The sequence below is a fragment of the Budorcas taxicolor genome, chromosome 20 (assembly GCF_023091745.1).
Source record: "Budorcas taxicolor isolate Tak-1 chromosome 20, Takin1.1, whole genome shotgun sequence".
Lineage (NCBI taxonomy): Eukaryota > Metazoa > Chordata > Mammalia > Artiodactyla > Bovidae > Budorcas > Budorcas taxicolor.
In genome coordinates, this window is record NC_068929.1 from 67,871,007 (window position 1) to 67,894,672 (window position 23,666).

A 23,666-nucleotide genomic window follows, 5' to 3' on the forward strand; every position below is an offset into this window, starting at 1 on the left:
ATTTAATAGATGTACACTATCCAGATTATCTATTTGATCATTTGTGTCTTTATTTTACCATTTGACTGCCTAGAAATTTATTACTTTAATTGACGTTTCAAAAAACAACTTTTTCCCATGGATGATTCATGTTGATGTTTGGCAGAAATCAACACAATACTTGTAAAGCAATTATCCTTCAATTTAAAATAAATTTTTAAAACACAACTTTTTGGTTCTTTGATGTTCTTCATTGTTTTCCAGTTTTTAATTTTTATTTTAATTTTTTAACTTTTAATTTTATATTGGAGTACAGTTAACAATACTATGTCAGTTTCAGGTGTACAACAAAGTGATTCAGTTATACATACATGAAAGTGTAAGTGAAAGTTGCTCAGTCACATGTGACTCTTTTCGACCCCATGGACTATGCAATCCATGGAATTCTCCAGGCCAGAATACTGGAGTCGATAGCCTTTCCCTTCTCCAGGGGATCTTCCCAACCCATGTCTCCTGGATTGGAGGTGGATTCTTTACCAGCTGAGCCACCAAGGAAGCCCAAGAATACTGGATTCGGTAACCTATCCCTTCTCCAGGGGATCTGCCAGACCCAGGAACCAAACTGGGGTCTCCTGCATTTCAGGCAGATTTTTTACCAACTGAGCTACCAGGGAAGCCCACACAAATATGTATCTATTATCTTTTCAAATTCTTTCCCCAACTAGGTTGTTACACAATAGTAAGCAGAGTTCCCTGTGCTATACAATAGGTGCTTGTTACCAACTGTATAGAGAGCAGTGCATACACACCAGTCTCAAACTCCCTAACTATTCCTTCTTCCTATCCTTCCCTCTATAACCATAAGTTCGTTGGCTAAGTCTGTGAGTCTATTTCTGCTTTATAAATAAATTAATTTGTATCATTTCTTAAGCTCCATGTATAAGCCATATCCTACAGTATTTCTTTCTTTGTCTGACTTCACTCAGTAAGACAATCTCTAGGTGCATCCATGTTTCTGCAAGTGGCATTATTTCATTCTTTTTCATGGTTGAGTAGTATCCCGTTGTATATGTGTAGCCCATCTTTTTTATCCGTTCTTCCGTCAGTGGACATTTCTGTTGTTTCCATGTCTTGGCTGTTGTAAAGAGTGATGCAATGGACATTGGGGTTCATGTTTTCTTCCAGACCATGTTTTTCTCCAGGTATATGCCCTAAAGGGGTATTGCATGATCATATGGTGCAATAAAATACCCAGGAATAAAACTACCTAAGGAGACAGATGACCTGTACTCTGAAAATCATAAGACATGATGAAGGAAATTGAAGATGATACAAACAGATGGAGTGATATACCATGTTCCTGGATTAGAAGAATCAATATTGTAAAAATGACCATACTACCCAAGGCTATCTACAGATTCAATGCAATCATTTTCAAATTACCGATGGCATTTTTCACAGAATGAGAAAAAAAAATCTTAAAATTTGTATAGAGACACAAAAGACCTTGATTAGCCAGAGAAATCTTGAGAAAGAAAAAGCTGGAAGAATCAGGCTCCCTGACTTCAGACCATGTTACAAAACTGTACTCATCAAAATAGTATGATACTGGCACAAAAATAGAAACACAGATCAATGGAATAGCATGCTGTTGTTGTTCAGTCATTCAGTCATGTCCAACTCCTTTCAACCCCATGGACTGTAGCATGCCAGGCTTCCCTGTCCTTCACCATCTCCAGGAGCTTGCTCAAACTCATGTCCATTGAGTCGGTGATGCCATCAAGAGGGGAATGTCCCATTCTCCCTCTGCCTTCAATCTTTCTCAGCATCGGGGCCTTTTGTAATGAGTCAGCTCTTTGCATCAGGTAGCCAAAGAATTGGAGCTTCAGCTTCAGCATCAGTCCTTCCAATGAATATTCAGGGTTGATTTCCTTTAGGATGGACTGGTTGTATCTCCTTACAGTCCAAGGGACTCTCAAGATAGGAAACCCAGAAGTGAACCTGTGCACCTATGGTCAATTAATCTTTGACAAAGGAGTCAAGACTATAAAGTGGAGGAAAGATGGTCTCTTCAATAAATGGTGCTGGTAAAATTGGACAGCTACATGTAGACAAATGAAATTAGATTAGTCTTTAAAATCATATGCAAAAATAAACTCAAAATGGATGAAAAACTTAAATATGAGACCAGACACTGTAAAAGTCTTAGAGGAAACCATAGGGAGAACACTCTATGACATAAACTGCAGTAATAACTTTTTTGATTCATCTCCTAGAATAATGGAAATAAAGACAAAAATAAACGAATGAGACTTAATTAAACTCAAAATCTTTTGCACAGCAAAGAAAACCATAAACAAAACTGAAAAGACAATCACAGAATGTGAGAAAATATTTGAAAATGATGTGACCAACAAGGGATTAGTCTCCAAAATTTATAAACAGCTCTTGCAGCTTAATAGCATCAAAACAAACAACCCAACCAAAATATGGGCAGGAGACCTAAACAGACATTCCTCCAAAGAAGACATACAGATGGCCAAGGGCACATGAAAAGATGTTCAGCATCGTTAATTATTAGAGAAATGCAAATCAAAACTATAGTGAGATATCTCCTCACACCAGTCAGAATGGCTGCCATCAAATATATATATATAAACAAACAATAAATGCTGGAGGAGGTATCAAGAGAAGGAAATCTTCCTATATAGTTGGTGGGAATGAAAATTGGTGCAGCCACTATGGAGAACAATAGAGAGATTTCTTAGGAAATTAAAAATAGAGCTAATATGTAATCCTGTTTTCCTGCTTTTAATCTCATGAATTTTTGCTCTATTTTTAAAAGTATTTCCTTTTTTTTTTTTTTTTTTTGGCCTTACTATATCTGTTTTATCTCTGGTTTCCTAGCAGTAAATGATAGGTTATTTATTTTAAATATTTCTTCTTTTTGTAGTCCACACATGTAATGCTATAGGTTTTCCTTTAGGTACTTACTTCCACTGTACCCCACACATTGCACTGTTATAGTTTCCCTTTTAATTTAATTCAAAATATTTTCAAATTTCTCTTGCAACTCCTCCTTTGATTTTACTTCCAAATGTTTTATTCCATTTCTACATATTTGGGGGATTATCCAGCTATCTTTTTGTTATTCATCTTTTTATTTTTCTGTTTGTTTTCTACTCTTTTACGTGTGCCTGTTTTCTACACTTTCAATTTTATATGTTGTATCGCCCAGAATGTGGTCTATCTTGGTCAATATTCCATAGGAGCATGAATGAATATTTTTCTGCTGCTGCTGGATGAAATAATCTGCAAACATTAAGATTCTGGTACCCTGTTGGTGTGATGGCAGGGTGTGGGGAGGGGGTATATTTTATTATTGTGTGATTAAATGTCACCTTTAGTGAGCCAGTGAAAAGCCATGGACTGTTTGTTTATTGCAGCCCACCCAACTTCCTTCTCATCTCTATAAAAGTGTTCTCTTTCCCTTGCTATACGGAGATTTGCACATGAATCACCATTGTTTCAGATCCTGAACTGTAATTCTCTGCTGATCCTGAATAAACCCATTTTTCTGGAGAAATACCTGGCAGTCTATTTGTTTTAGATCAAGAGGATGTAGCTTGATGTGTTTTGAGCCTAGAAAACTGCCAGAACTAAAAGCATCTTGAAGAGAATCCAGATAGATAAGCCAGGCAAATAAAGACGTGTTGAAAGGGCCCTGCTTACTATGAAAAATAAAACACTGTGTAAGGCAGAGGGTGCCGAGATATGCAGATGATAAAGTTCTCAGAACAGGGAACCCAGAGACAGGCAGCGCTGAATCACAAAGAGCCACCTGTCAACCACGATTAGTATCACTGGCTGTCATTTGCAGATAGAGAAACCGGTACTAATGATACTGTGATACTTTTCTCCTGGCGAAGAAGCACGCTGTTCGGAGCGCAACAGAGGAAGTCCTCGGAGCAGAGTGGGAGCGCTATGTATGCGTGGTCGACTGCATTCCTTCGCAGGCTTATGCCGCAGGGGATGTTGGTTCTACGGGAAAAGAGGTCCAGCAGTCTAGGAACCACTGAATAAGGATTGAGGTTGGAAAATTATTTAGATTTGAGTATGGTTTTAGAAGGTATACTAGCCCATTCTCAGAGTCCTAAGAGGGAGACAACAACTTATACGTTTTAGTAAAAATACCCAGAGGTCTTCAGGTATCACACATTAAAAACTATTTGTTCTAATTTTTTAGCTTAAAATTCTATTTCAGTAGGTAAAATGTTTCATTTCTATCTCTGAAAGCGACCCATATATTTTTGAAGAGCTACGTAATAGGCCTCCCTGGTGGCTCAGATGGTAAAGCGTCTGCCTGCAAGATGGGAGACCCGGGTTCAATCCCTGAGTTGGGAGGATCCCCTGGAGAAGGAAATGGCCACCCACTCCAGTATTCTTGCCTGGAACATCCCATGGACAGAGGAGACTGGTGGGATACAGTCCATGGGGTCCCAAGGAGTTGGACACGACTGAGCGACTTCACTTTCACATAATAGGAGCACTTCTTAATTTTTTAAGGTGAATATTCACAGGGATTAGACTTACCTCTCAGCTATTTCCCTTTGAGGCTGTCTAGAAAGGGTGAGTTTCAGATGAAGGCCTTTCCTTCTTGTTTTACTGGAACGCCAACACCATTTCCTTCTCTCTTCTCTTCTCCAGGCGGCTGAGCAGAAGACTGCCATGTGCCAGGGGCGTTGGGGGGAATATCATCATCTTCCTCTTGCTCAGTGTTAGTGTGACATGAACACCCTGGACTGGCAGCACCTCAGACACCACCCTGACCAGGAGCCCTGCTGGTCCCTCCCCTGGAGCAGTCAGGGCGGAAAGTCTGTTGTCAGCCTGGCTTTGCATGCAGGACCAGTTAGTAAGGTTAGTTCGGTTGTCATTCCTGTCTCACAGGTGCCACTTTTCACCGTGTGCAAACAGGAGTAGAATGCTACTGGAGAACATTCATAAATCAGTGACTGTGACAATGGAGGGGTGAAGCGGTCTGCTTTCTAAAAATTACATTTCAGAGGAATTGGTGAAAATTCCCTGGGCAACAGATCGTAGATAAAGCAACCTTGTTTTGGTGTACATTCTTTCCTTCTTGCAGTTTCCAGGTGGCCTCCTCCGATTCGCTCGTTTGGGCTAGGGAAGTTTCCACCCACTGACTCTAGCTCCTCTGTGTCTGTCTCTTTTTATTTCTGTCTCTCACATCACTTATCTTCCCTTTAGGTTTCATTAGACTCAAAGTATTTCAAAGATCTTGATAAATAATTCATGTTAATTTACTAAGTCTATACATTTATTTAAAGGAGAGACCTCCTGAAGCATGCACTGCTTTAATAAATGAACAGCTCAATAATTTGCTGTTGCTAGGAGAACAGAATCCTCTCATGTATCTATCCTCTACCTCATACCCACCAATCACAGTTTATTAACAAGCAAGGAGGTTTGCTTGTAGATAATTTTATTATGAAAAGTAATCATTTGCTCCAGGTCTGCCTCCTCCTTCCCAGGGAGACTTGCTACCAAAACTTCTTATCTAACCCGAATTTTATTGATCATAGACAGCACAGCCACTGTGTGTGAAGCAAGGCAGCAATTAACTGTTTTAGAACATCCATGGCCCTGGCACCTCCCCTATCTTCTCTCTGCCCAGGTCACACAAAGTGCCTGGTGTGTGTAGTGGGTAGATGGTGAATAATATTCACTGACTGTCTAGACACAAAGCACCTCATAGCTCAGCTGGTAAAAAATCCGCCTGCAATGCAGGAGACCCCGGTTCGACTGCTGGGTTGGGAAGATCCACTGGAGAAGAGATAGGCTACCCACTCCAGTATTCTTAGGCTTTCCTGGTGGCTCAGCTGGTAAAGAATCCACCTGAAATGTGGGAGACCTGGGTTTGATCCCTGGGTTGGGAAGATCCCCTGGAGAAGGGAAAGGCTACCCACTCCAGTATGTTGGCCTGGAGAATTCCATGGACTGTATAGTCCATGGGGTCACAAAGAGTAGGACATGACTGAGCAACTTTCACTCACTCAGACTCAAAACAAAATCAAACAAAATGACAGCAATAGCAACGACCAAGAAGTTACAGAAAGATGGCTCAGATGGAGTCTGCCTGCCAATGGAGGAGATGCAGGAGATGCAGGTTCAGTCCCTGGGTTGGGAAGATCCCCTGGAGGAAGGCATGGCAACCCACTCCAGTATTCTTGCCTGGAGAATACTACAAACAGAGGAGCCTGGCGGGCTACAATCCACAGGGTTGCAAAGAGTCAGACATGACTGAGTGACTAACACTTTCACTTTTCACCTTCCACATGTAACACACCTAATATTTCAAACCTCATAAAATTTTCCTAAAGGCTAATCTGAGCTGACTGTACCAAAATATATCAGTTTTCACAGGCGACTGAACGATTCAGTTTTACTCTTGCTCCCTCTCCTTACTTCACTGTGAAACAAAACCACTACAGAATTAAATCTAAGGGAAATTTGCAAGCAATTCTTTGTGTAAAATAGAAATACTGCTCTGCAATTGCTGCTATCACGTTGACCACATACAGCAGCAATAGCCATCCTTTTGTGGATAAAACATGTGTCCACTGAACATACGCTTACTCAGCACCTACTGTACACCAGGCACTGTTCTAGGCGTTGGGACATATCAATGAAACAGACAAAATTCTACAACTTTGTTGTTGTTATTTAGTTGCTCAGTCATGTCACAACTCTTCGAGACCCCATGCACTGCAGCACAGCCAGGCTTCCCTGTCCTTCACCAACTCCTGGAGTCCACCCAAATCCATGTCCATCGAGTTGGTGATGCCATCCAACCATCTCACCCTCTGTCACCCCTTCTCCTCCTTCCTTCAATCTTTTCCAACATCAGGGTCTTTCCAGTGAGTCAGTTCTTTGAACCAAGTGGTCAAATTATTGGAGCTTCAGCTTCAGCACCAGTCCTTCCAATGAATATTCAGGGTTGATTTCCTAAAGGATTGACTGGTTGGATCTCCTTGCAGTCCAAGGGACTCTCAAGAGTCTTCTCCAACACCAAATTTCCAAAGCATCAATTCCTCAGCTCTCAGCTTTCTTTATGGTCCAACTCTCACATCCACACATGACTATCTTATGTCCTTACATGTCTATAAAGAGATGAAAATAACAACTTCAATATGTAATGTGCAAAACATTGGTACAAGTCCTAAGGGAAAAATAAAGCAAAGAGTGCAGGTGAAGAATTAATATTTTGACAGAAGAGGGTGTGTACTGACTGGAGAAAGAATTTTGGTCATAGGAAGCACCGATGCCAGGACCTTCCAGGACCTCTCCAGGGAATGAGCCTGGGTGGTTCTGCAAACAGTAGAAGAGGTCAGAGGAATGAGGAAGAGGGAGAGTGGTAGATGAAGTGATCTCAAAGACCAGGGGGACCCCTTAGGCTAGGGCTTTAGAGGTCCTTTTAAGGACTTTGTTCCCTGAAAGAGTTAGAAATCAATGAAGGGGATTGATCAAAGAGGGATATTTTCTTAAATTTAATAGATTCCAGTTTTGCCAATAATAGACTGTAGGAAGGCAGGCCTAAAACAGAGACAGCAGCAATCCCTAGAAGGCTACTGCAATAATTAAGCAAAGGGTGCTGATGACTTAGGCCAGACTGGATGCTGCGGAGAAGAGGAGGAAAGACCTTTTCTGGCCATATTTGGAAAATAGTATATACAGGATTGCAAACAGGGTCTGAGAATAATGGTTAAAAGAATGACTCCAAAGTTTTCAGTTTAAGCAACCTGAAGATGGACTTCTCATCTTTATAGATGAGAAGGCCCACAGATATTTAACTGAAGGGCCCCAGGTAGCCAGAGATTAGCAAAATAATTGTTTTTCAATCTTTTCTGAGATTTAGGGGAACATCAGTCATGTATGGATGTGAGAGTTGGACTGTGAAGAAGGCTGAGCGCCGAAGAATTGATGCTTTTGATCTGTGGTGTTGGAGAAGACTCTTGAGAGTCCCTTGGACTGCAAGGAGATCCAACCAGTCCATCCTGAAGGAGATCAACCCTGGGATTTCTTTGGAAGGAATGATGCTAAAGCTGAAACTCCAATACTTTGGCCACCTCATGCGAAGAGTTGACTCATTCGGAAAGACTCTGATGCTGGGAGGGATTGGGGGCAGGAGGAGAAGGGGACAACAGAGGATATGGCTGGATGGCATCACTGACTCAATGGACATGACTCTGAGTGAACTCCAGGAGTTGGTGATGGACAGGGAGGCCTGGCGTGCTGCGATTCATGGGGTCGCAAAGAGTTGGACACGACTGAGTGACTGAACTGAACTGAAGGGATCAGACTTAAGGGCAGGTCCCAACATCCCCATTCCAGGAGCCAGAATGGGACCAGCACAGAAGTAAGCATGGCTTGGTGGGGCAGAAGAATTAGTCTTTTAATATTAACTTTGTATTCCATCTACATGAACTGACCATTGGGACTTCTATTGAAAGTTGCCTGATCCTCTGAGGCAAGAGCCCAGGACAAAGAGGGCAGAATCCCCTGGTCCACCATCAAATTCTGGAGCTTCTAGGATCCTGCACATAGCTGAGCTCCTTCCCAGGCTGGCTCAACACACACCTGTGCCTGAACAGGAAGAATCGCCCTGCCCCTGCACAGGGAGCTGACCATGGTACTGTCAGGAGATGCAGAAATGGCAAGCACTGATGCTTCTGTAAAAAATATGGCCTGGCCCCTGGGTATCATCTCATTAAGGAGAATTACCTGCATAAATGAATCATAATGAGAGATTGGAACCATGAAATATTAAAAGTTTGATTTATTTCCAGGAGTACTCCAGAAAAATAGGCATGTTTCAAAAATATTAAAAAGGGTTTTATCTTCAGAAACTGCACCATGTTACAGTCACACAATTCACTTTCTGTGCATCCAGGATAGAAATACATTTCTCTGACACAGATATATTCTTGTGGAAATGGAAACTGTATGTCTTATATGGTTTTGGCAAAAATGAATCTCTTTCAGATGTGAATTTATGACTACCAGCTTTCTACTTTCAAATCTCTCTTTCATATCCCCTTCTATTCCTTAAATATGGCAAAATAGGAGAGGATAGAGATTTAGTTATATAAATTGCCTACTGTTTCTTGACGAAAGCCAAAAAAGAGGTCTAAAAGCACATATATTAAGCTTCAGGTGTCCTGTGGAGATAATTGTAATTCCAGAAAATAGATAACCTCCTGTTTGGATTCCCACCCTTTCTCTCATAATTCTTCTCAAATGAAATCATGAGGCTTTAAGTCAATTTAATAGTATCAAACAATGTACACCAAAATCAGATCTGAAAGATGACAAAGATCAGAGTAAAAATAAATAAAATAGAGATATAAAAAGATAACAACATATCCATGCACATCTCTGCAACTTGCACCATTTCGCCCTTTTTTATGGCTGAGTAATATTCCACTCTATATATGCGCCATATCTCCTTTATCCATTTCTCTGTCAATGGGCATTTAGCTTGCTTCCATGTCCTGGCTATTGTGAATAGAGTTCCTAGGAGTACATCCATACATATGTGAACAATTACTTTATTTTAAAAGGTTCCAAGAACATACAATGGGAAAAGGATAGTCTCTGCAACAAACAGTGTTGGGAAAACAGGGTATTTGCATGCAAAAAAATGAAGCTGGACCACCGTCTTACACCATACACAAAATGGATAAGACATGAAACCACGAAAACTGTGAAGAAAGTGTAAGCAATAAGCTCCTTGACATCAGTCTTGGCAATGACTTTTGGATTTAACAGGAAAAGCAAAAATAAACACGTGGGACTTCATCAAAGTAAAAAGATTCTGCAAAGCAAAGTAAACCATAAGCCAAATGGAAAGACAACTTATGAAATGAAAGAAAATACTTGCAAATCATATTTCTGATAATGGGTTAATATTCAAAGCATATAAGGAACATATAACTCCATGGCAAAAAAAAAAAAAATTAATAATCTATTTTTAAATGGACAAAGGATCTGAAGAGACATTTTCCAAATAAGATATACAATTGGCCAAAAGTTACAAGACCATCACTAATCATCAGGAAAATACAAGCAAAACCACAATAAGATGCCACTTTATCCACACTGTTTGAATGACTACTATTAAAAATACAAGAAATAAGCACTCTTGAGAAGATGGAGAAAAGGGAACCTCTGTGTGCTCTTGGTGGAATTGCAATTTGGTGTAGATGCTATGGAAAATGTTGTGAAAGTGCCTTTAAAAAAATAAAGTAGAACTACCATGTGATCCAGCAATTCTACATCTGGGCATTTATACAAAGAAAACGAAAATAGAAACTCAAGAAGATATATACACCTTCCTGATTATTGTAGCATTATTTATAATGGCAAAGATTTGGAATCAAACGAAAAGCCCAGTGATGAATGAATGAATGGACAAAGAAGATATAAGGACTCAGTTCAGTTCAGTAGCTCAGTCGTGTCCAACTCTTTGTGACCCCATGAATCACAGCATGCCAGGCCTCGCTGTCCGTCACCAACTCCTGGAGTTCACTCAGAGTCATGTCCATTGAGTCAGTGATGCCATCCAGCCATATCCTCTGTCATCCCCTTCTCCTCCTGCCCCCAATCCCTCCCAGCATCAGAGTCTTTTCCAATGAGGCAACACTTCGCATGAGGTGGCCAAAGTACTGAAGTTTCAGCTTCAGCATCATTCCTTCCAAAGAAATCCCAGGGCTGATCTTCAGAATGGACAGGTTGGATCTCCTTGGAGCCCAAGGGACTCTCAAGAGTCTTCTCCAACACCACAGTTCAAAAGTATCAATTCTTCGGTGCTCAGCATACTTAACAGTCCAACTCTCACATCCATACATGACCACTGGGAAAACCATAGCCTTGACTAGACAGATCTTTGTTGGTAAAGTAATGTCTCTGCTTTTCAATATGTTATCTAGGTAGGTCATAACTTTTCTTCCAAGGAATAAGCATCTTTTAATTTCATGGCTGCAGTCACCATCTGCAGTGATTTTGGAGCCCCCCAAAATTAAGTATGACACTGTTTCCACTGTTTCCTCATCTATTTCCCATAAAGTGATGGGACCAGATGCCATGATCTTCGGTTTCTGAATGTTGAGCTTTAAGCCAACATTTTTACTCTCTGCTTTCACTTTCATCAAGAGGCTTTTTTAGTTCCTCTTCACTTTCTGCCATAAGGGTGGTGTCATCTGCATATATGAGGTTATTGATATTTCTCCTGGCAATCTTGATTCCAGCTTGTGTTTCTTCCAGTCCAGCATCTCTCATGATGTACTCTGAATAGAAGTTAAATAAGCAGGGTGACAATATACAGCCTTGACGCACTCCTTTTCCTACTTGGAACCAGTCTGTTGTTCCATGTCCAGTTCTAACTGTTGCTTCCTGACCTGCATATAGGTTTCTCAAGAGGCAGGTCAGATGGTCTGGTATTCCCACCTCTTTCAGAATTTTCCACAGTTTATTGTGATCCACACAGTCAAAGTCTTTGGCATAGTCAATAAAGCAGAAATAGATGTTTTTCTGGAACTCTCTTGCTTTTTCCATGATCCAGCAGATGTTGGCAACTTGATCTCTGGTTCCTCTGCCTTTTCTAAAACCAGCTTGAACATCTGGAGGTTCACAGTTCATGTATTGCTGAAGCCTGGCTTGGAGAATTTTCAGCATTACTTTACTAGCATGTGAGATGAGTGCAATTGTGCAGTAGTTTGAGCATTCTTTGGCATTGCCTTTCTTTGGGATTGGAATGAAAACTGATCTTTTCCAGTCCTGTGGCCACTGCTGAGTTTTCCAAATTTGCTGGCATATTGAGTGCAGCACTTTCACAGCATCACCGTTCAGGATTTGAAACAGCTCAATTGGAATTCCATCACCTCCACTAGCTTTGTTCGTAGTGATGCTTTCTAAGGCCCACTTGACTTCACATTCCAAGATGTCTGGCTCTAGGTAAGTGATCACACCATCGTTATTATCTTGGTCGTGAAGATCTTTTTTGTACAGTTCTTCTGTGTATTCTTGCCACCTCTTCTTAATATCTTCTGCTGCTGTTAGGTCCAGACCATTTCTGTCCTTTATCGAGCCCATCTTTGCATGAAATGTTCCCTTGGTGTCTCTAATTTTCTTGAAGAGATCCTTAGTCTTTCCCGTTCTGTTGTTTTCCTCTATTTCTTTGTATTGATCGCTGAGGAAGGCTTTCTTATCTCTTCTTGCTATTCTTTGGAACTCTGCATTCAGATGCTTGTGTCTTTCCTTTTCTCCTTTGCTTTTCACTTATCTTCTTTTCACAGCTATTTGTAAGGCCTCCTCAGACTACCATTTTGCTTTTTTGCATTTATTTTCCATGGGGATGGTCTTGATCCCTGTCTCCTGTACAATGTCACGAACCTCTGTCCATAGTTCATCAGGCACTCTATCTATCAGATCTAGGCCCTTAAATCTATTTCTCACTTCCACTGTATAATCAGAAGGGATTTTATTTAGGTCATACCTGAATGGTTTAGCGGTTTTCCCTACTTTCTTCAATTTAAGTCTGGATTGGTAATAAGGACTTCCTGATCTGAGCCACAGTCCTCTCCCGGTCTTGTTTTTGTTGACTGTATAGAGCTTCTCCATCTTTGGCTGCAAAGAATATAATCAATCTGATATCGGTGTTGACCATCTGGTGATGTCCATGTGTAGAGTCTTCTCTTGTGTTGTTGGAAGAGGATGTTTGCTATGACCAGTGCATTTTCTTGGCAAAACTCTATTAGCCTTTGCTGCTTCATTCCACATTCCAAGGCCAAATTTGCCTGTTACTCCAGGTGTTTCTTGACTTCCTACTTTTGCATCCCAGTCCCCTATAATGAAAAGGACATCTTTTTTGGGTGTTAGTTCTAAAAGGTCTTGTAGGTCTTCATAGAACCATTCAGCTTCAGCTTCTTCAGCTTCTTCTGGTTGGGGCATAGACTTGGGTTACTGTGATATTGAATGGTTTGCCTTGGAAAGAACAGAGATCATTCTGTCGGTTTTGAGATTGCATCCAAGTCCTGCATTTCGGACTCTTTTGTTGACCATAATGGCTACTCCATTTCTTCTGAGGGATTCCTGCCCGCAGTCGTAGATATAATGGTCATCTGAGTTAAATTCCCCCATTCCAGTCCATTTTAGTTTGCTGATTCCTACAATGTCGACATTCACTCTTGCCATCTCCTGTTTCACCACTTCCAATTTGCCTTGATTCATGGACCTGACATTCCAGGTTCCTATGCAATATTGCTCTTTACAGCATCGGACCTTGCTTCTATCACCAATCACATCCACAACTGGGTATTGTTTCTGTTTTGGCTCCATACGTTCATTCTTTCTGGAGTTATTTCTCCCCTGATCTCCAGTAGCATATTGGGCACCTACTGACCTGGGGAATTCCTCTTTCAGTATCCTATCATTTTGCCTTTTCATACTGTTCATGGGGTTCTCAAGGCAAGAATACTGAAGTGGTTTGCCATTCCCTTCTCCAGTAGACCACATTGTGTCAGACCTATCCACCATGCCTGACTGTTTTAGGTGGCCCCACAGGGGACTATTTGCCACCAAAAAAAATGAGTGAAATAAGTGAGACAGAAAAAATAAATTCTGTATTATTTCTCTTATATGTGGAATCTAAAAACAAAAACAAGTCTGAGCTAATGGATATACAAAATAGATTGGTGGTTGCCTGAGGCAGGGTTTGGGGGGATGAAATGGGTGAAAGGGGATCAGAGGGTATGTTTCCAGTTATGTAAAGAATAAATCATGAGAATGTTGTATGATGTGGTGACCATAGTTGACAATACTCCATTGCATCTATAGAAAAGTTGGAGAAGACTCTTGAAAGTCCCTTGGACTACAAGAAGATCAAACCAGTCCATCCTAAAGGAAATCAGTCCTGAATATTAATTTGAAAGACTGGTGCTGAAGCTGAGGCTCCAGTACTTTGGCAGCCTGATGCAAAGAAATGACTCATTAGAAAAGATTCTAATGCTGGGAAAGATTGAAGGCAGGAGAAGGGGACAACAGAGGTTCAGATGGTTTGATGGCATCATTGACTCAATGGACATGAGTTTGAGCAAGCCCCAGGAGTTGGTGATGGTCAGGGAAGCCTGCCATGCTGCAGTTCATGGGGTTGCAAAGAGTCAGACACAACTGAGTGACTAAATTGAACGGAACTGATTGCATCTATGAAAGTAGCTGGAGGATTGAACCTTGAAAGTTCTCATCACACACACAAAATCTTTTTATAATTATGTATTGTAACAGATGTTAGCTGATCTTTTTGTGTTGATTATTTTATGATATAAACAAATATCAGTTCATTATATATCTGAAATTAATATAATGTTATACCAATCATATATCAATTTGAAAAAAATAGAAAATGTGGAATTGAATAAAAATAGAGAAAGAGAGATTAATAAAATAAATAAATAAATAAAATCAATGAAGCATACAAACTGGTCATTTAAAAAAACTAATAATACTTCTCAATTCCTGGTGAAACTCATCAAAGAAAAAGAGGAAAGAGAAGACAGAAATGACTATTACCAGAAAAGAAGGCATCACTCTATACCCTGCATTCATTAAAAATACTAAGAGGTTACTTTTCAAAGTGTACTTTAGCTTCTTCAAAGTTCCACATGGGTGTTACGGATGGCTGGCGGGACAGGAAGGGAATGGGTGGAACATCATTAACACATGTTCTCTTAAGTGTGGAGTATGGAGAAAGCAGGTTGTTGGAAGGGATATGTTTCCTACGTGAGAATCACTTACACAGTTATCATAAACCAAAGGACCATACAGAGATGGGGGTCAGGGAGCAGGGAGGATCTTGAGAGACATAGACAAATGCAGAGTGCACTGTTCATGTCAGTGAGGTGAGAACATGGGCAGAAGAGAGCCTGGACTTACAGTTTTGCCTGAGAGGTTTTTTATTCCCATTTTCTTTCCTCTTAATAAATTCTCCTTCATTTTTTCACTCTGAATTATTCACAGGCAAGAAGACTGTGTTATCTGTATTTTAGGACTTGGGAGAAAAAAAGACACCAATGTAACAATGTAATCAAATAATAACCATAAAGTCTAAGGGTGGCTGGGGAATAGTTCTAAAGCTTGGTTTTGTTTTCCTTGAAGTTTTTTTTTTTTTTCCCCTTGAAACTTCCTTGAAATAGTTGAGTTCGTGTTTTGAGTGTAAACATCCATTCAGGAAAGAATATATTCTTAGGTCTACATCCACTGGAATAAGTACAAATTTTTTTATCACTCTTGAAAACATTTCTTAAACAAGTGCAGGTTAAGGTAAAGAACGAAAGAAGCAAGCATTCATTAAGAATGATGCTGAACCTGGAAAAATTTGTAAAGAGAGAAATCAGAAGGCAAATTTGAAGAGTGTGCTGGTAAGGAAAGCCATCTGAGGGCTTTTAAAATTCTTTCTCAGGGAATGGAACTTTCCCTCTGTCTTCACTGAACTTTTTCTTGAGTAACTACTCAGCTGGTAGCAATGTTGGGCCCACAACAACTTCCATCACTATATTTGAGGATCTATGGGATATTATTTATAGGTTTTCTCTCTTCTGTTGTTATACCCCTTTTATCACAGCCCCAGACCGATCCATCATGAATGATCAGAATGAATCCTCTGTGTGCCAGTCCAGCAAGGTACATTAGGGGCTGGAACTGTCTCTGCAAAGTGCTAGATCGAGGATGAGGCACCCGTGGCCTCTCATTGCTGTTGTTTCCGGCCCTGTAGGATGCCCCGTAGCCTGCAGGTCTCAGTGCCTCACTGGTTTACATTCTCCACCTGCTGCCTGCTCAGTAAGCACAAGGTATCAAACGCCATCAGGCTGCTGACTGCAGTATCTTTCCTTCTTACCTCTCTACATACATGCTGGGAGTTCGGGGTAGAGAAAGATGAATAAATTATAAGAATTTGTATGAGACAGAGAAATCCCTTCTTACCTATTCAAAAACCCAAGTGGAGACACAATAAAACTTTTTAATGTGTGTAACATTAATTATTTTTGAACACCATATAACAGATCAGATTTGGGAGCTTACTTTAAGCCTCACATTACCATTTTTTAGCATGTCATTAAAAATGAAAATAATTAAAAATAAATTATCAGTTCACTATGTTCAAAATCAATCTGTATAGAATATGTTTCCAGATTATCTCTGTGATGAACCACACACAAACCCATCAAGTCTTACTTAAATACGTGAGTCTTTGTTACTGTATCGAATGGTTCAAAATGGTATGCTTTTGGAGCTCTTATTTTTGCTCTCTGCGGGTTTCTTTCTTTGTTGTTGCTGTTGAGCTGGGAGCAGCCAAGGATTTCCTTAAACAGAGTCTCTGTGTGCATTCTGTCGCTCAGTCGTGTCCAACACTTTGCAACCCCATGGACTGTAGCCCACCAGGCTCCTCTATCCGTGGAATTTTCCAGGCAAGAGTACTGGAGTGGGTTGCATTTTCTCCCTCAGGGGATCTTCCAAATCCAGGGATCTTCTCAACCCAGGGGCCAAACCCATGTCTTCTGCATTTTTACAGGTGAATTCTTTACCACTGTACCACCCAGGTTTTCTTTCTGTACTTTTCTTCTAGCCATTGTGAACTTACACATCACAGAATCTGGAGGATTAGGGTCAGAGTAGAATTGAAGCCCAAGGCTTATGAACAACATTCTTGGGCTTTTATGGAATACTTTTAATGACTTTTGATTGGCAATTCACAGGCCATTTTTGTTTTTGTTTTGTTTGTTTGGTTTTTTTTTTTTTTTTTTTTTGCATTTTCTCTCTTGTTTAAGTTCCTGGTATGCACAGTTTTAAATCAAGGCTTAATATATGATGAATTTATTTAATGGTAAAGTTTAATAACTAAGACCCTATTTACAGAGACTCTAAATTCTTTGAGGAAGGTGACATGTCTGGATTGAATACTGAACCCAACCACTAATTAATACTGTATAAAGGATGACACTTTGGAGAAGGAAATGGTAACCCTCTCCAGTATTCTTGCCTTGAAAATTCCATGGACAGAGGAGCCTGGTGGCTGCAGTCCATGCGGTCACAAAGAGTCAGACACAGAGGAACACACACAGCACAGCACAGGCCTGGCTCCAAAGCTCACTCTGCCGAGCTACATCCTAACAGCACTGTCATTTGTTAAGCAGTAACATTTGAGCAAGTTTATAGCAGAACGAAGGGGAATTTCTGGCTCATTTTAAGTTGCCCTAGATTCTAGAACTATACAACAATGCATCACACATGTAACTGAAATCCATAGCTTCTAAACAGTGGGTAAGACAAGTCCTCAATCGCTTTAGTTGTGTCCAACTTTTTGCAACTCCATGGACTGTAGCCCACCAGGCTCCTCTGTTCATGAGATTCTCCAGGCAAGAATACTGGAGTAGGTTGCCATGCCCTCCTCCAGGGGATCTTCCTGACCCAGGGATCGAACCCACGTCTGTTGTGTCTCCTGCATTGGCAGGCATGTTCTTTACCATTATGCTACCTGGGAAGCCTGCTATACAGTAACTCTACATTTTAAAATACCACTGATGCTTTTTAAAACAAAATTCTTACAGAATTAGTTTCAAGGAGAAAAAAAATGAATATAGACACAAATTTTCTGGATATAAGGGGAAATGTATTTAACAGTTCCTGATGCAGAAGCAGACAATTCTTCTGGGTAGAGAATCTAACAACCTGTTGTATAAACGTAAAAATTTCTAGAGGAGCCTATGAAATCTGAAAAATATGAAACAGTCTCTGATGCAAAGCAGTTTCTAAAACCAACTTTCTAAGAGAGATACAACCATATGAGGGTCCCTGTGAGCCTGTATCCCCATCTGATGCCTACCAGAAGGTTGACTGGAACAGTTTCTATCTCCAAGTTGAAATAAATACATCCTGACCTTGGGCATTCAGTCCACTGCTTTTTTGAGACATGAAGTCAATAGAAAAAGGCCCCTGCAGTTTTGATTACTTCCATAGTATATCCTTTAGCACAATATCCCTGTTTTGCCAGCAGACATAAGTAATTTGATCGTGCTAGGAAATTGGCTAAAGAAGTTATTTAAATATTTAAAAGAGGAATGTTGATTCCTGTTTTCAAAGCACATAAACAATTAGCAGAACTGCTAAGATAATACCACTTAGGTAATGCCCAGTTAATAATTAATGGAGATGAATCCTCAAAAAAAAGTACAGGATAAAATGAGCAGAGAATCTGGGGTAGACTGCACCACCAGGAGCAAATTCAGACTTTATAAAGCCCAGCCAGGTCAGGCCTACCAGACATGCTTGTGCTTTATCTAAGAGCAATGATTCTCTTCAAAGAATTCTACCCTGACTTTAGGTTAATGGTTTCATAGAAAATCTTTATTGGGAGGAGGGCTGACATTTCTCATGTGAGGGAAGTAACGGGACCCCATAAATCACTCTGCCTTTGTAATTAATTTGGATACATTTTATGTGTAAAGATTTAAGCCAATACCATTGCAATATTTTGAATTATTGACTGAAGCTATACGAAATATTAGCTAAGGAAGAATTAAATATTTTATTTTTTAATATTTTATTCTAACTATTTTATTTGAGTTGCTTCATTTAAAAAATAGTTGAGCAATAGGAAATGCTTTCAAACTTTATACCATCAAGGAAAATTTTATTATTTTTAATAAAAAATGGAAAGATATGGTCTATCATCCAAACTGAATTACAGTAAAATGTAATAATACTTATAAAACAGTGACATGTTCTATACCAGACATGCAAATAACACAAGAGTATTGGATAAAGTGATCACAGGTGTTCAGGGAAAGGGCAGATGAGGACCAAGTGCAACAATTTCATAATTTTTTAACATATGAACTCAGAGCTTGGTGAGCAATCAAACTTGATTTCCTATTGCTGGAGAGTTTAGAGGGGAAAAAGGTGAATTATCTCTTTTTATGAACATTGTCTGTGTGTTTACATAACCAGCCTATGGTGAGCTATATACAACTAAAAATGCATTGAGATTATAGGCTTTGGAAATATCATTGCTTATTTTCTGCTCTGAATGGATTTCTATACTTAACATGCTCTTAAGTACATGGTTCTAAAAATTAGTAGCAAAATTCTACTTTTCAAAATATAGCAAAATTTCCATATTTGTAAGAAATTGTATACCCATAATAGAGAAATCATGATGACTATTACTGATATATTCAGCCTGAAATATATCAATCAAATTCAAAATACACTAAACTATCATCTTTCTTACCTTGTAGGAAGCTTCCTGTTAGAGTCTATGAGTAACAGCTGCTGCTGCTGCTGCTGAGTCGCTTCAGTCATGTGTGACTCTGTGCGACCCAATAGACGGCAGCCCACCAGGCTCCCCTGAGTAACTGATGAGGCACTTAAAATACCTGTGAATTAATTTAAAATCCAGGTGGAAATTTCTTTCCATGGGTAGATTTTCAGAGCCTTAGAAGGAAATGCATTAAAATTAAAAATTAATAATTTTGTATTGGTTTTGCCATACATCAACATGAATCCACCACGGGTGTACATGTGTTCCACATCCTGAACCCCCCTCCCACCTACCTCCCCCTACCATCCCTCTGGTCATCAAGTAGCCTCCAATTAAAATAAATAAATTTATATTTTTAAAAAATTAATATTCTTAAGTATACAAGTTCTGGAAATAAGGATAACTTCTTTTTTTTAATTTTTTTAATTTTTTAATTTTTTTTTAATTTTAAAATCTTTAATTCTTACATGCTTTCCCAATAATTTATTTTGTGTAAATAGTTCTTGAGATTATAATATTTCATTGTGTAACCTAGAGCTAATTGTAAATTACAGTGTCTTTACTTATATAATTCATTATGTTTATTGGTAACCATTTTGAATCTTACATGCGATAGTTACTCAGTTGTGTCCAGCTCTTTGTGACCACATGGGCTGTAGCCTGCCAGGCTCCTCTGTCCATTGGTTCTCCAGGCAAGAGTATTGGAGTGTGTTGTTGCCATTTTCTCCTCTAGGGGCTCTTCCCAACCCAGGGATTGAACCCAAGTCTCCTGTGTCTCCTGCTCTGATAGGTGGATTCTTTACTACTGAGCCAAATCTTACATAATAGACTTCTAAAGAGATTTTGAGTTCTTATCCAATCGTTCCTCCACACCCATGACTTTCAAGGAGACATCTAAGGTCCAGAGAGACCTGGTGATGTATTTAATATCAAAGGGCTTGTCTCTGTGGCAGAATAAGCTCCATGCCACAATCATTCTAGTGTCCCCATCACACTTGTTCTTCTGAACCATTCTGCCTCCTTTAAGGGAATGGACTAGTAGGTATTTTTTTATTATTATTATTATCTCAAATAAACACAATAGATAGAATGTGTGAATAAGTTGATCACGTTTAGAGAAAAACCAAAAGTCGCCCTAATGGAAATGATGAAAATGTCTTTTATATGAGCCACTATTCTTTGGGGGGTGGGGGACTGATTGCAGAAAAAAATAAATGAAAGAAAGAAAAATAAGTTATTGATTTTACCCTCATTTTGGGAATATATGATGTAAGTAATGCAACCTCCAAGTGGTGATTTAGAAGTATTATGGCAAGCTACAATCACGTAATTCTAATAAAAAGTGAGGTGATCCCTAAACAGTACTGTTTTCCCAGCTGGAATTCAGAACAAGGAACAAAATAATGTTAACAAGAAAATGATAACTTCTCATTAGGACTGGTTTTATGATTTCTATAAACTCTTAAATAATCCTGAAACTAATGGGAAAGTTCTAAAGAGAGAATCATAATACTGTTTATCACATGATGAATAGAATATTATCTTTTTTTGTGTCCCATGAAAGAAATAGCATGTGATTGAATGCCTGTTTTTCCCTAAACCAGTGGTTCCAGTGTGTGCTGGCTAGATCAGCAGTATTGGCACCAGCTTGGAACTTGCTAGAATTCTGACTCCACCCACCCCTCCTTAATCAGAAATTCAGGGAACAATTCATAAAAGCATACTTTTAACAAACCCTCCAGGCAATCTGTTGTTGTTCAGTTCCTCAGTCGTGTCCCACTCTCTGTGACCCCATGAACTGCAGCACACCATGCCTCCCTGTCCTTCACCATCTCCTGGGGCCGCTCAAACTCATGTCCACCGAGTCAGTGATGCCATCCTCCCATTAAAGTTTGAGACCAGCTGCCCTAAATCATGTGAATATATCCATCTAAGCTCTGAAGGATATGTGAGATGAAAATAATACCATGACTCTGGGATTTCATGCCTGTAGAATCCATGGTACTAGTGACATCTTGCTTTTCTTGCTTATGTGACAAGAGGGATAGCCCATGTGCTAACGATTGTTTTGTTGATATTGTACAGTTTCTGTCATCTGTTCCTATTTAGGATTTGTACTGATTTTCTCCCTGTTGTTCAGTTTGGTCCTTAGTCACTTCTCTCACCTTCATTTCTGGGGAACATGTTGCTTCTCCTTAGCATCCCTGTGAAGGAGCTTCAGTGAATAGAGCAAGTTCAGGTTTATCTTGATGGGACCTCAGTGGAGACTCATCAGAAGTAGGGAGTTGCTCTTGAAAGAAACATTTCAACAGCATGAAGTGAAAATGAGTTATAACCTGCCTCTTGATTTCCAGTGGAATATGGAGGTGCAAATTCCAGTTCACTTGCACAAAAAAAACAGGTCAAATATTTTGTCTTTTTTTGACATTCTTGTTCAGTCTCTCAATTATGTCCAGCTCTTCACGATGCCATGGACTGCAGCATGCCAGGCTTCCCTGTCCTTCACCATCTCCCAGAGTTTGCTCACAGTCATGTCCATTGAGTCGATGATGCCATCCAGTCATCTCATCCTCTGTCACCCCCTTCTTTGTCTTCCCTCAATCTTTCCCAGCATCAAGGTCTTTTCCAACGGATCAGCTCTTTGCTTCAGGTGGCCAAAGTATTGGAGCTTCAGCATCAGTCCTTAGAAAAAATGGGAGAAGTTATTTATATCATATACTTAACAGAACTAAGACAGAATAAGTAAAAGGACACCTAAATTCTCCTCCATCTTTCAGATTCTTATTATCTAAATTCTCTGGGGATAATTAACAGATGATGAGCCAGGCTAATCAAGTTTATAGAAGAATTTTTTAAAAAAAGAAAACAAAGTATGTATTAGCTCTCATTTTTGCTGTCAGTAAAAAGGCCAAGGGTAGAGACTTCCCTGTTGGTCCCGTGGCTGATAATCCAACGTGCAATTAATTCAGGGGACATGGGTTCTATCCCTGGTGGGAGAACAAAAAGCCTACATGCCACAGAGAAATTAAACCTGTGCCTCACAAGTACTGAGCCTGTGTGCTCCGGAGCCCATGTGCCAAGACTAGAAGCCATGTGTTACAAGGAAAGTTCCCTCAACTAAGACTAGATGGAGCCAAATAAACAAAACCTACTGAAAAGGGTGGTGGGGCAAGGTAGACAATGGGCTAGAGGAGCTACCTGAGCAAATTTTAAATTAAGAACCACTGGCTACTAGGTGATAAGGCCACCAAGAAGCATGGGCCCCTGGGGAGAGAGGCTACCCTGCAGCATAGGTGTTGGGTCTGCAGGATGAAGGAGACTGATGCCTCTCCTTTCTTCCTGCATCCTATGCGCCTCACATGCTCCTGGAAAGCAGTTCTCTAAACAGACTTCCATTTATTTGGATTCAGATCTGTGACCCCTCAAGGCTCATGAGGGGTGGACAAATTGGTGGACAGTATGGCAAACAAATTGGTGGACAGTATGATTCCTGTTTGACAAAGGTCCATGTAGTCAAAACTATGGTTTTCCTAGAAGTCATGTATGGATGTGACAATTGGGCCATAATGAAGGCTGGGCGCCAAATAATTGATGCTTTCAAACTGTGGTATTAAAAAAGACACTTGAGAGTCCCTTGAACTGCAAGGAGATCAAACCAGTCCATTCTAAAAGAAATCAGTCCTGAATATTCATTGGAAGGACTGATGCTGAAGCTGAAGCTCCAATACTTTGGCCATGTGATGCAAAGAGCTGACTCATGGGAAAAGACCCTGATGCAGGGAAAGATAGATGGCAGGAGGAGAAGGGGACAATAGAGGACAAGATGGTTGGATGGCATCACCAACTCAATGGACATGATTTTGAGCAAGTTCCAGGAGATAGTGAAGAACAGGGAAGCCTGGCATGCTGTAGTCCGTGAGGTTGCAAAGAGTCGGACACAACTAAGCGAATGAACAACAACAGTGACTCCTGTACAAGTAAATTGAGTCCTGAATAAAAGTTACTTCCCTGAATACAGGTGAGGTGAATTCCTGGGAGGAATCATAGATCATGGATAGATCGGTAATACATATCTATAGATACGTAGATAACAGATAGATAGATAGATACATAGAGAGACGCTGACTGTAAGGAGCTGGTTCATGGGATGGTGGAGGCTGGCTAGTCCATAGCTATAGGGCAGGCTGGTAAACTGGAAACTCCATCAGGAAATGATGGTGCAGTATTGTCTCAAATCCATAGGCCAGGCCAGAATGATAGAAACTCAGGCAAGATTTCTGAGTTCCAGCCTTGAGTC